Source organism: Salmo salar, chromosome ssa02, assembly GCF_905237065.1.
Source record: "Salmo salar chromosome ssa02, Ssal_v3.1, whole genome shotgun sequence".
NCBI lineage: Eukaryota > Metazoa > Chordata > Actinopteri > Salmoniformes > Salmonidae > Salmo > Salmo salar.
Window position 1 is genome coordinate 81,862,488 of NC_059443.1, and position 13,723 is coordinate 81,876,210.

At 49.1% G+C, this 13,723-nt stretch overlaps 1 protein-coding gene across 1 annotated transcript in view; it reads left to right on the forward strand.

Annotated features, from left to right (window-relative positions):
* LOC106593532 (guanine nucleotide-binding protein subunit alpha-12) overlaps window positions 1-771 on the forward strand; it is a 31,968-nt gene extending 31,197 nt beyond the window's left edge. Inside the window, exon 6 of the mRNA XM_014184875.2 lies at window positions 1-771. This exon is cut by the window's left edge and continues 2,522 nt beyond it. The gene's annotated coding sequence lies outside the window, so the exon portion shown is untranslated.
* The last annotated feature ends 12,952 nt before the right edge of the window (window positions 772-13,723 follow it).

A 13,723-nucleotide genomic window follows, 5' to 3' on the forward strand; every position in this document is an offset into this window, starting at 1 on the left:
CATTTATTGTTTGGTCTGTGTTTGTTATTCTACAGGCTAGCCTTGGTTCTGTTCTGATCAATACAGAGCTGTGTTTGTTTTTCTACAGGCTAGCCTTGGTTCTGTTCTGATAAATACAGAGCTGTGTTTGTTTTTCTACAGGCTAGCCTTGGTTCTGTTCTGATCAATACAGAGCTGTGTTTGTTTTTCTACAGGCTAGCCTTGGTTCTGTTCTGATCAATACAGAGCTGTGTTTGTTTTTCTACAGGCTAGCCTTGGTTCTGTTCTGATCAATACAGAGCTGTGTTTGTTTTTCTACAGGCTAGCCTTGGTTCTGTTCTGATCAATACAGAGCTGTGTTTGTTTTTCTACAGGCTAGCCTTGGTTCTGTTCTGATCAATACAGAGCTGTGTTTGTTTTTCTACAGGCTAGCCTTGGTTCTGTTCTGATCAATACAGAGCTGTGTTTGTTTTTCTACAGGCTAGCCTTGGTTCTGTTCTGATCAATACAGAGCTGTGTTTGTTTTTCTACAGGCTAGCCTTGGTTCTGTTCTGATCAATACAGAGCTGTGTTTGTTATTCTACAGGCTAGCCTTGGTTCTGTTCTGATCAATACAGAGCTGTGTTTGTTTTTCTACAGGCTAGCCTTGGTTCTGTTCTGATCAATACAGAGCTGTGTTTGTTATTCTACAGGCTAGCCTTGGTTCTGTTCTGATAAATACAGAGCTGTGTTTGTTTTTCTACAGGCTAGCCTTGGTTCTGTTCTGATCAATACAGTACTGCAATTTGCTGACCCCACGTCTCACTGTCTCCTTATTGGGTGTTTTTACTGTGTTAGTGTGTGTGTGCTCGTGTGTGAGCGTTTCAAACACGGTCAAATGCTACAGCTTTCAGTGCCTTCACAGAGGTTTGGAATGGTTATTTTCTTTATGGTTAAAATACACAAGAAGGGGCCTCCCGAGTGGGGCAGAGGTCTAAGGCACTGCATCGCAGTGCTAAAGGAGTCACTACAGAACCGGGTTCGATCCCGGGATGTGTCGTAGCCGACCAGGAGAGCCATGAGGTGGTGCACAATTGGCCCAGCGTCGTCCTGTTTAGGGAATGGTTTGCCGGCCGGGATGTCCTTGTCACATTGCGCTCTAGCGATTCCTTGTGGCGGGCCGGGCGCATGCACGCTGACTTCGGTCGCCAGTTGGACGGTGTTTCCTCCGACACATTGGTGCGGCTGGCTTCTGGGTTAAGCGAGCAGTGTGTCAAGAAGCAGTGCGGCTTAGCAGGGTCATGTTTCGGCTCTCGACCTTCGCCTCTCCCGAGTCCGTACAGGAGTTGCAGCGATGAGACAAGACAGTAACTAATATTGGACATCACGAAATTGGGGAGAAACTAACTGACCTTAGATCAGTCTATGGAGGTCTGTTTATTCCAAACCTGACAAAATAAATGTAGAAATCTATATTATTCAATTATTGCACCCACACTGCTCGCGTGCGCCAATGAGCGTCTGCGTTGCCAAGAGCTAAAATAGAAGTCAGTTCTATTTGTGATGCAGATCGCGCTGCAAGTCCTGCCTCTCCTATCTCCTCATTGGTTTATAGAAGCAGGTACCCACGTGCCATCTCCTCATTGGTTATACCCACGTGGGTGACTGAAAGACGAACAGAGACACTAGCTAATTTATGAAAGTTGCCAATCACAATATAAAGTCCAGAGAAGAAAAAGCCCGGAAGGATGAGATATGGCTAGAAACGATTCAGTTGACCGTTTTATGTGTGAATTAATTTGGTGGAGTAGAGGACCTTGTGCATTTCAGGTAAAATAACAACTCAATGTTTATATCTCAGGTCAAATTAGCTAGCAACAGCAAGCTAGCTAAAAAGGACATATAAGCTAGCAAGTGCAAGCTAAATTGCCATAAATGTTTAATGCTTTTCGACCTGTCCCCAAATTAATGTCATTGGTTCAGAGTTTGTTTTGATATTTTAACCTGTGTGTCGTGATCGCGTTTGGTGTGGGGGGACAAAATAAATGTATGCACGATGGCACATGATGGCACACGCGCGCTGCCGGTTTGGGTTCTGTGTAACTAACTGACCTTGGATCAGTCTATGGAGCCTGTTTAGTCCACACCTAACGAACTGACCTTGGATCAGTCTATGGAGCCTGTTTAGTCCAAACCTAACCAACTGACCCAGCATTGGCCTTAGCAGAGACACTAGCTAACTGACCTTGGATCAGTCTACGGAGGCCTGTCTACTCCAAACCTAACTAAATGACCGTGGATCAGTCTATGGAGGCCTGTCTAGTCCAAACCTAACTAAATGACCGTGGATCAGTCTACGGAGGCCTTAGCAGAGACAATAGCTAACTGACCTTGGATCAGTCTACGGAGGCCTGTCTAGTCCAAACCTAACTAACTGATCCCAGCATCGGCCTTAGCAGAGACACTTGCTAACTGACCTTGGATCAGTCTACTGCCTGTCTAGTCCAAACCTAACTAACTGACCTTGGATCAGTCTACGGAGGCCTGTCTAGTCCAAACCTAACTAACTGACCTTGGATCAGTCTACGGAGGCCTGTCTCGTCCAAACCTAACTAACTGACCCCAGCATCGGCCTTAGCAAAGACACTAGCTGACTGGTGTTCTACATTCTCGTCTTTTCCTGCTGATCAGGAGTCCATTTTTAGCCGTTGTACATTCAGCTACAGAGATGGAAGAGGGGAGGGGAGAGAGAGAAAGAAACATGGAGAGAGTGAGAGAGAGAGGCAGAGGGAGAGAGAGAAAGAAACATGGAGAGAGAGCGGGAGAGAAAGAAAAGAAACATGGAGAAAGAGAGAGGGAGAGAGAGAAAAGCAGATAATTTAACTTGATAGTTTGTGTATAGAAATGGTTCAATGTATTGTTGACACATACACACACTGTGTATCTAAACCAAAGGCCTGGTTTAGTCAGTCTGTGGAAACAGCACCTCTGGGACCTGAGGGAGGGAGAGACGGAGAGAGATAGAGGGAGGGAGAGAGGGAGAGAGAGGGAGAGACAGAGAGCGATAGAGGGAGGGAGAGAGGGAGAGAGAGGGAGAGACGGAGAGCGATAGAGGGAGGGAGAGAGGGAGGGAGGGAGAGAGGGAGAGAGAGACAGAGAGAGATAGAGGGAGGGAGGGAGAGACAGAGAGAGATAGAGGGAGGGAGGGAGAGACGGAGAGAGATAGAGGGAGGGAGAGAGGGAGAGAGAGGGAGAGACGGAGAGCGATAGAGGGAGGGAGAGAGGGAGAGAGAGGGAGAGACGGAGAGCGATAGAGGGAGGGAGAGACGGAGAGGGATAGAGGGAGGGAGAGAGGGAGGGAGGGAGAGAGGGAGAGAGAGACAGAGAGAGATAGAGGGAGGGAGAGAGGGAGAGAGATAGAGGGAGGGAGAGACGGAGAGAGAGGGAGAGACGGAGAGCGATAGAGGGAGGGAGAGACGGAGAGGGATAGAGGGAGGGAGAGAGGGAGGGAGGGAGAGAGGGAGAGAGAGACAGAGAGAGATAGAGGGAGGGAGAGAGGGAGAGAGATAGAGGGAGGGAGAGACGGAGAGAGAGGGAGAGACGGAGAGCGATAGAGGGAGGGAGAGACGGAGAGGGATAGAGGGAGGGAGAGAGGGAGGGAGGGAGAGAGGGAGAGAGAGACAGAGAGAGATAGAGGGAGGGAGAGAGGGAGAGAGAGTAGAGGGAGGGAGAGACGGAGAGAGAGGGAGAGACGGAGAGCGATAGAGGGAGGGAGAGACGGAGAGGGATAGAGGGAGGGAGAGAGGGAGGGAGGGAGAGAGGGAGAGAGAGACAGAGAGAGATAGAGGGAGGGAGAGAGGGAGAGAGATAGAGGGAGGGAGAGACGGAGAGAGAGGGAGAGACGGAGAGCGATAGAGGGAGGGAGAGACGGAGAGGGATAGAGGGAGGGAGAGAGGGAGGGAGGGAGAGAGGGAGAGAGAGACAGAGAGAGAGGGAGGGAGAGAGGGAGAGAGATAGAGGGAGGGAGAGACGGAGAGAGAGGGAGAGACGGAGAGCGATAGAGGGAGGGAGAGACGGAGAGGGATAGAGGGAGGGAGAGAGGGAGGGAGGGAGAGAGAGGGAGAGACGGAGAGAGAGGGAGAGACGGAGAGAGATAGAGGGAGGGAGAGATGGAGCGAGATAGATGGAGGGAGAGACGGAGAGAGATAGAGAGAGGGAGAGACGGAGAGAGATAGAGGGAGGGAGAGAGAGAGGGAGAGACAGAGAGAGATAGAGGGAGAGACGGAGAGAGATAGAGGGAGGGAGAGGGAAGGAGGTAGGGAGAGGGGTTAGAGAGTGAAAAGGGAAGAGAAGAGAGAGTTGGAGAGAATAGAAAAGACAGGAAATGGGGAGAAATAGAGAGAAATAGAGAGTAAAGGGGAGGAGAGAGAAAGAGAGACAGGAAATGGGGCGGGATAGAGAGTAACGGGGAGGAGAGAGAACGAGAGCAAAGATCTAGAGAGAAAAGGAGATAGGAGAAGGGGTCATGTTTCCTATTCACACACTTCCTGCCCAGAGACGAATGGAGCAACTTAAAAAATTAACAACGCACACACACACACATACTCACATACACACAGACAGACGCCACATCAGACAAAATACCCCCCTCCCTCTCAAACCAACCCCCTGTGGCGCCTTACAAAGCCAGGGAGAGAAGGAAAGAGAGAAAAGAGGACAGTTTTAATGGAAGGAAACCCTTCGTTTATAGTAGAGAGTTTAAATGGAAGGAAACCCTTCGTTTATAGTAGAGAGTTTAAATGGAAGGAAACTCTTTGTTTATAGTAGAGAGTTTAAATGGAAGGAAACTCTTCGTTTATAGTAGAGAGTTTTAATGGAAGGAAACTCTTCGTTTATAGTAGAGAGTTTTAATGGAAGGAAACCCTTCGTTTATAGTAGAGGGTTCAGATGGAAGGAAACTCTTTGTTTATAGTAGAGTTTAAATGGAAGGAAACTCTTTGTTTATAGTAGAGAGTTTTAATGGAAGGAAACCCTTCGTTTATAGTAGAGAGTTTAAATGGAAGGAAACCGTTCGTTTATAGTAGAGTTCAGATGGAAGGAAACCCTTTGTTTATAGTAGAGTTTTAATGGAAGGAAACCGTTCGTTTATAGTAGAGAGTTTTAATGGAAGGAAACTCTTCGTTTATAGTAGAGGGTTCAGATGGAAGGACACCCTTTGTTTATAGTAGAGAGTTTTAATGGAAGGAAACCGTTCGTTTATAGTAGAGGGTTCAGATGGAAGGAAACCCTTTGTTTATAGTAGAGTTTTAATGGAAGGAAACCCTTCATTTATAGTAGAGTTCGTATGGAAGGAAACTTAGTTTATAGTAGAGTTTTAATGGAAGGAAACCCTTCGTTTATAGTAGAGTTCATATGGAAGGAAACTTAGTTTATAGTAGAGAGAAGAGAACACAGGACGTCTTGTTCTTCCAGACCACTGAGTGTGCGTTTGTTAGTAAAAACAATAGTTGCACTGAAACCTCTCCTCATGTAACCCCTGTGTATACACACACACACACACACACCCCTGGGCAACCCAAACCGTGATGACATTGAATCAACATGGAAAACTGATTGGATGTGAAAAAGTCAGGGAATCTTTTATTCACACAACTTGTAACCTAAATACATGATGACATTCTGTTGTTTATTTCATCCAATGACACGGTGACATTCTGTTGTTTATTTCATCCAATGACACGGTGACATTCTGTTGTTGATTTCATCCAATGACACGGTGACATTCTGTTGTTGATTTCATCCAATGACACGGTGACATTCTGTTGTTGATTTCATCCAATGACACGGTGACATTCTGTTGTTGATTTCATCCAATGACACGGTGACATTCTGTTCTTGATTTCATCCAATGACACGGTGACATTCTGTTCTTGATTTCATCCGATGACACGGTGACATTCTGTTGTTGATTTCATCCGATGACACGGTGACATTCTGTTGTTGATTTCATCCAATGACACGGTGACATTCTGTTGTTGATTTCACCTTGAATTCACATTAGATGACAACTGAAGCATGTACAGTACCAGTCAAAAGTTTGGACACACCTACTCATTTAAGGGTTTTTCTTTATTTACAAAATGTTCTATAATAGTGACGACATCAAAACTATGCAATAACACATATGGAATCATGTAGTAACCAAAAAGTGTTGAACAAATAAAAACATATTTTATATTTGAGATTCTTCAAAGTAGCCACCCTTTGCCTTGATGACAGCGTTGCACATTCTTGGCATTCTCTCAACCAGCTTCATGAGGTAGTCACCTGGAATGCATTTCAATTAACAGGTGTGCCTTGCTAAAAGTTAATTTGTGGAATTTCTTTCCTTCTCAATGCCTTTGAGCCAATCAGTTTTGTTGTGAGGGTATACAGGGGTATACAGAAGTTATTATGGCAAGAACAGCTTAAATAAGCAAAGAGAAATGACAGTCCATCATTACTTTAAGACATGAAGGTCAGTCAATATGGAACATTTCAAGAACTTTGAAAGTTTCTTCAAGTGCAGTTGCTAAAACGATCAGGCGCTATGAGGAAACTGGCTCTCATGAGGACCGCCACAGGAATGGAAGACCCAGAGTTACCAGCCTCAGAAATTGCAGCCCAAATAAATGCTTCACATAGTTCAATTAACAGACATCTCAACATCAACTGTTCAGAGGAGACTGTGTGAATCAGGCCTTCATGGTCGAATTGCTGCAAAGAAACCACTAGTTAAGGACACCAATAATAATAAGAGACTTACTTGGGCCAAGACATACGAGCCATGGACATTAGACCAGTGGAAATCTGTCCTTTGGTCTGATGAGTCCAAATTTTTGCTTCCAACCGCCGTGTCTTTGTGAGATGCAGAGTAGGTGAACGGATGATCTCCGCATGTGTGGTTCCCACCGTGAAGCATGGAGGAGGAGGTGTGATGGTGCTTTGCTTGTGACACTGTGATTTATTTAGAATTCAAGGCACACTTAACCAGCATGGCTACCACAGCATTCTGCAGCGATACGCCATCCCATCTGGATTGGGCTTAGTGGGACTGTCATTTGTTTTTCAACAGGACAAGGACACAAAACACACCTCCAGGCTGTGTAAGGGCTATTTGACCAAGAAGGAGAATGATGGAATGCCGCATCAGATGACCTGACCTCCACAATCCCCCGACTTTAACCCAATTGAGATGGTTTGGGATGAGTTGGACTGCAGAGTGAAGGAAAAGCAGCCAACAAGTGCTCAGCATATGTGGGAACTCCTTCAAGACTGTTGGAAAATCATTCCTCATGAAGCTGGTTAAGAGAATCCCAAGATTGTGCAAAGCTGTCATTAAGGCAAAGGGTGGCTACTTTGAAGAATCTCAAATATAACATTTAATTTGATTTGTTTAACACTTTTTTGGGTTACTACATGATTCCATATGTTATTTCATAGTTTTGTCTCCATCTATTATTCTACAATGTAGAATACAAAAATACCCAAAAATTAAGAAAAACCCTTGAATGACTAGGTGTGTCCAAACTTTTGACTAGTACTGTAAATCAAAACTAGAGGTACAGAATAAAAAACACAAAAGCACTCACACACATAAGAGCCTCTCTGAGTGGACGTGGCTGTGTGTGTGTGAGTGGACGTGGCTGTGTGTGTGAGTGGACGTGGCTGTGTGTGCGTGAGTGGACGTGGCTGTGTGTGTGAGTGGACGTGGCTGTGTGTGCGTGAGTGGACGTGGCTGTGTGTGCGTGAGTGGACGTGGCTGTGTGTGCGTGAGTGTACGTGGCTGTGTGTGCGTGAGTGGACGTGGCTGTGTGTGTGTGAGTGGACGTGGCTGTGTGTGAGTGGACGTGGCTGTGTGTGTGTGAGTGGACGTGGCTGTGTGTGTGTGAGTGGACGTGGCTGTGTGTGTGTGAGTGGACGTGGCTGTGTGTGTGTGAGTGGACGTGGCTGTGTGTGTGAGTGGACGTGGCTGTGTGTGTGTGAGTGGACGTGGCTGTGTGTGTGTGAGTGGACGTGGCTGTGTGTGAGTGGACGTGTTTAACTCCATACCTGTGAGGACCAGAAGTCAAGAAGAATAGCAAACAAACAGAAATGTGACAAACTAGGGGCCATTTTGTTAGTCCCCACAAGGTCAAATGCTATTGAATAAGTGTTAGGGTTAGTTTTCGGGTTAGGATTAGGTTTTGGGGTTAAGATTAGGGTAAGGAATAGAACTGAATTGTGTGTCCCCAAAAGGATAGTTATACAAGACTGTGTGTGTGTGTGTGTGTGTGTGTGAGTGAGAGGTCCCATGACTTTGGTTAAGCTGATATTTCCCCGAGGGTCGTTTGATTGGACCTAAAGCTGAACTCTGGTATTTAATAACGTACCAAGGAGGAGGGGGGGGGGGACGTCTCTGGACACCCAGATGTTAATGATGTGGCTGTTGGACTGTTGACTCTGAACTCAAAGAAAGATGTCGACTCACTGCACACACACTGACATTAATACCCAGCATGGAGCAGAGTCTATACACACACTGATAACACACACACTGCAAACACACTCAACCTACACACAAACACACCCAGTATTCATCCTTGTCCGTAGTGCGGTTAGAGGATTGGTCGGTTGGTTCCTATGTCAGACTGTTTTAGTGGTTAGAGTAGGGGGAGGGCGGGGGGGGCAGGTAGCCTAGTGGTTAGAGTGGAGGGGGGGCAGGTAGCCTAGTGGTTAGAGTGGGGGGGGGGGGCAGGTAGCCTAGTGGTCAGAGTGGGGGGGGGGGCAGGTAGCCTAGTGGTTAGAGTGGGGGGGGGGGGCAGGTAGCCTAGTGGTTAGAGTGGGGGGGGGGCAGGTAGCCTAGTGGTTAGAGTGGGGGCAGGTAGCCTAGTGGTTAGAGTGGGGGAGGCAGGTAGCCTAGTGGTTAGAGTGGGGGGGGGCCAGGTAGCCTAGTGGTTAGAGTGGGGGGGCAAGTAGCCTAGTGGTTGGACCATTGGACTAGTAACTGAAAGGTTGCAAGATCGAATCCCCGAGCTGACAAGGTAAAAATCTGTCGTTCTGCCCCTGAACAAGGCAGTTAACCCACTGTTCCCCGGTAGGCCGTCACTGAACATTTCTTAACTGACTTGCCTAGTTAAATAAAGGTCAGATAAACACAGACAGCAGACCTGTGGTTTCCACAAGGTGGGTCGGTCAGAAACATTGATCAGTGTAAAGTTCCAGGGACCATCAGACTGATCAGCATGTGAGAGATATTACTACATCTCTCACTTCATCAGAGTGCTCTTGTTCTGATTCTCTACTCTTTCTCTAGAAAGGTACACTCGTTCACTACCCCTCATGCATTTCAAAGTATAGGATTGGTGGTTTGAGCCCTGAATGCTGATTGGCCTCATTGCTTAACTAAGACCTCATGACTGGAGGGAGTTTCCACCAATACAGTCCATTCCTTTTAGATCCCTGAGGGGGCAGTGTCCAACCAGGCAGGGGCGAAAATCTGATATCAACTTTGGAGGGGACAATTACATGACATTTTCTCAAGAGCAATTCCTGGGGGGGACACCAAAAGTAGTGCTGTAACACATAGCCTACATTGTAATATGGTAAATGTATATTGAGGAACCAAAGAAATAAGGTGTTTGCCGTACTCCTAACTACCGGTACCCAAAACTACACAACTAACCACAACAGCAATACCATTGCCTTTAACAAATCTTAGTTCAGTCACCAGTTTAAGTTGAGAGTGGGGGTATCCATGGCATTTTCCAATTATGTTCCTATTTTACAAGTCAAAAAAATTGAGAACCTTTCATAATGTTGCCAAACAAAGACTCAACAAACTTACCTGAGACTCCCTGTCTCTGCCAGTCTGTCCCTGCATATCTGTCCCCAACTCTGCTGTCTGTGTGCCATCTGTTGCCTGCTCTGCCTAATGACATCATTGTGAAACATTTCCATTACAATTTAATTTCTTTCTTATGAACATTTTATCAACTAGTCTTTGAGATATTAGGCTACTAGGTTTTTACTATGCGTTTTGGTGTATTGAAAAATACTCTGATGTCCGTCTTTTATTTTTCTGCCATTTTTCTACCTGGCTGGCTGGCTGGCTACACACACAGTGTGTAGGTTATTTACAGTAGGAGATGGGCCTCTATCATCTTCAATCATTCTATTTGGGCTTCAATCTAAAAGGTAGCTAGCAAATGTGAAACGGATTAAAATGACAAGAGTTGACAGCTGTATGAGTTCACCATTTACACAACATATGCTGCAACCTTTTGTAATTTTAATAGTTTGTTTCATATTGGCTGGCTTCCAACAATAGCTGAATTTGCAAAGCTAGCGAGCACCAATTCAGTTTCAGTGGTGTTTGCTATAATCTTTGCTACCCGGGTTAAATAAAGGTGAAATAAAATAAATAAATAAAAGTTCCCTTGCGACAATTTAGCTTTTGCAACGAGACCATTAAATATATTTAAGACAATGGTAGAAGAGAGTGTAGTTCTGTTCAGTTTGGATTTCAGTTTATCGCTAACCTTATCACAGGGACTTTGAAGCACTAACTTACATCATCTGCATGCTGATCTTGGAATAAATTGACGATAGCAAAGATTCCATCTTTGACGACGCCACATAAATGGAATAGGTACTAGCTAGCTTAATAGTTAATATTTGCGCGCTAGCTCTGCATATTCAGCTAGTGTGTGTGCGCGATTGACTGGATTAACCTCACGTCAGTTACGTTCATTGAGTGCCTTTCAGACAGTAGATACGACCCCTCTGTTACCTTGCCAACTAAGGAACTGGCAGTGGATCAAACCATTGTGAGGCAAAGGATGGGGGGATCGCAATCTTTTGAAACTTAAAAACGCGCTATTAAGTGTCTATAATCAGCACAATTGCTTTCATTGCGTATTATTAATATTATTTAAATTACATAGTTATGTTTCAGTGATATCATATTTTTCCCAGGATGGGGGGGTCGTGTGTCCCCCGTCCCCCCCGGGATTGCCGCCCCTGCAACCAGGAGAAGGGGAGGGAATCACAACTTAGCCACTTTCCTCACTCGCGCTCTCCCTCCTCGCTCTCTCCCTGCTCGCTCTCTCTCCTCGCTCGCTCTCTCCTCGCTCTCTCTCTCCCCGCTCTCTCTCTCCTCGCTCTCTCTTTTCTCGCTCTCTCCCTGCTCGCTCTCTCCCTGCTCGCTCTCTCTCCTCGCTCGCTCTCTCTCCTCGCTCTCTCTCTCCTCGCTCTCTCTCCTCGCTCGCTCTCTCTCCTCCCTCTCTCTCCCCTCCCCCTCTCTCCTCGCTCACTCTCCCTCGCTCACTCTCCCTCTCTCTCCTCGCTCGCTCTCTCCTCGCTTGTTCTCTCCTCGCTCGCTCTCTCCTCGCTCGCTCTCTCCTCGTTGGCTCGCTCTCTCCTCGTTGGCTCGCTCTCTCTCCTCGTTGGCTCGCTCTCTCTCCTCGTTGGCTCGCTCTCTCCCTCCTCCCTCTCTCTCCCCTCCCTCTCTCCTCGCTCGCTCTCTCCTCGCTCGCTCTCTCCTCGCTCTCCTCGCTCTCTCTCTCTCCTCGCTCTCTCCGCTCTCCTCGCTCTCTCCGCTCTCCTCGCTCGCTCTCTCTCCTCGTTGGCTCGCTCTCTCTCCTCGTTGGCTCGCTCTCTCTCGCTCTCTCTCCTCGTTGGCTCGCTCTCTCCTCTCTTTCCTCTCTCTCGCTCGCTCTCTCCTCGCTCGCTCTCTCCTCCCTCTCTCTCCCCTCCCTCTCTCCTCGCTCGCTCTCTCCTCGCTCTCTCCTCGCTCTCGCCTCGCTCTCGCCTCGCTCTCTCTCGCTCTCTCTCTCTCCTCGCTCTCTCTCTCTCCTCGCTCTCTCCGCTCTCCTCGTTGGCTCGCTCTCTCCTCGCTGGCTCGCTCTCTCTCCTCGCTGGCTCGCTCTCTCTCCTCGTTGGCTCGCTCTCTCTCGCTCTCTCTCCTTGTTGGCTCGCTCTCTCCTCTCTCTCGCTCGCTCTCTCCTCGCTCGCTCTCTCCTCGCTCCCTCTCTCCTCGCTCTCTCCCTCTCTCTCCTCGCTCTCGCCTCGCTCTCTCCGCTCTCTCTCTCTCCTCGTTGGCTCGCTCTCTCCTCGCTCGCTCTCTCTCCTCGTTGGCTCGCTCTCTCTCCTCGTTGGCTCGCTCTCTCCTCTCTCTCTTCCTCTCTCTCCCTCGCTCTCTCCTCGCTCTCTCCTCGCTCTCTCTCTACCTCACTCGCTCTCTCCTCCCTCGCTCTCTCCTTGCTCTCTCTCTCTCCTCCCTCTCTCTCCTCGCTCACTCTCCCTCTCTCACTCTCCTCGCTCTCTCTCCTCGCTCGCTCTCTCCTCCCGCTCTCGTCGCCTCTCCCCTCGCTCTCTCCTCGCTCCTCTCTCTCTCTCCTCGCTCTCTCTCTCTCGCTCGCTCTCTCCTCGCCCTCTCCTCGCTCGCTCTCTCTCTCTCGCTCTCTCCTTGCTCGCTCTCTCCTCGTTGGCTCGCTTTCCTCTCTCTCTCTCTCTCGCTCTCTCCTCGCTCGCTCTCTCCTCGCTCTCTCTCCTCGCTCTCTCCCTCTCTCTCCTCGCCTCGCTCTCTCCGCTCTCTCTCTCTCTCGTTGGCTCGCTCTCTCGCCTCGCTCTCTCTCCTCGTTGGCTCGCTCTCTCTCCTCGTTGGCTCGCTCTCTCCTCTCTCTCTTCCTCTCTCTCCTCGCTCTCTCCTCGCTCGCTCTCTCTCGCTCTCTCTCTACCTCACTCGCTCTCTCCTCCCTCGCTCTCTCCTTGCTCTCTCTCTCCTCCCTCTCTCTCCCCTCCCTCTCTCTCCTCGCTCACTCTCCCTCTCTCACTCTCCTCGCTCTCTCTCCTCGCTCGCTCTCTCCCTCCCTCTCTCTCCCCTCCCCCTCTCTCCTCGCTCACTCTCCCTCGCTCACTCTCCCTCTCTCTCCTCGCTCGCTCTCTCCTCGCTCGCTCTCTCCTCGCTCGCTCTCTCCTCGCTCGCTCTCTCCTCGCTCGCTCTCTCCTCGTTGGCTCGCTCTCTCTCCTCGTTGGCTCGCTCTCTCTCCTCGTTGGCTCGCTCTCTCTCCTCGTTGGCTCGCTCTCTCCCTCCTCCCTCTCTCTCCTCCTCTCTCCTCGCTCGCTCTCTCCTCGCTCTCTCTCTCCTCGCTCTCTCTCTCTCCTCGCTCTCTCCGCTCTCCTCGCTCTCTCCGCTCTCCTCGCTCGCTCTCTCTCCTCGTTGGCTCGCTCTCTCCTCGCTGGCTCGCTCTCTCTCCTCGTTGGCTCGCTCTCTCTCGCTCTCTCTCCTCGTTGGCTCGCTCTCTCCTCTCTTTCCTCTCTCTCGCTCGCTTCTCTCTCGCTCGCTCTCCTCCCTCTCTCTCCTCCTCTCTCCTCGCTCGCTCTCTCCTCGCTCGCTCTCTCTCTCGCCTCTCTCCTCGCTCCCTCCGCTCTCTCTCTCTCCTCGTTGGCTCGCTCTCTCCTCGCTCGCTCTCTCTCCTCGTTGGCTCGCTCTCTCTCCTCGTTGGCTCGCTCTCTCCTCTCTCTCTTCCTCTCTCTCCCTCTCCCTCGCTCTCTCCTCTCTCCTCGCTCGCTCTCTCCTCGCTCGCTCTCTCTCTCCTCCCTCTCTCTCCCCTCCCTCCCTCTCTCTCCTCGCTCACTCTCCCTCTCTCACTCTCCTCGCTCTTTCTCCTCGCTCGCTCTCCCTGCTCCCTCTCTCTCTCGCTCTCTCTCTCCTCGCTCGCTCTCTCTCGCTCGCTCGCTCTCT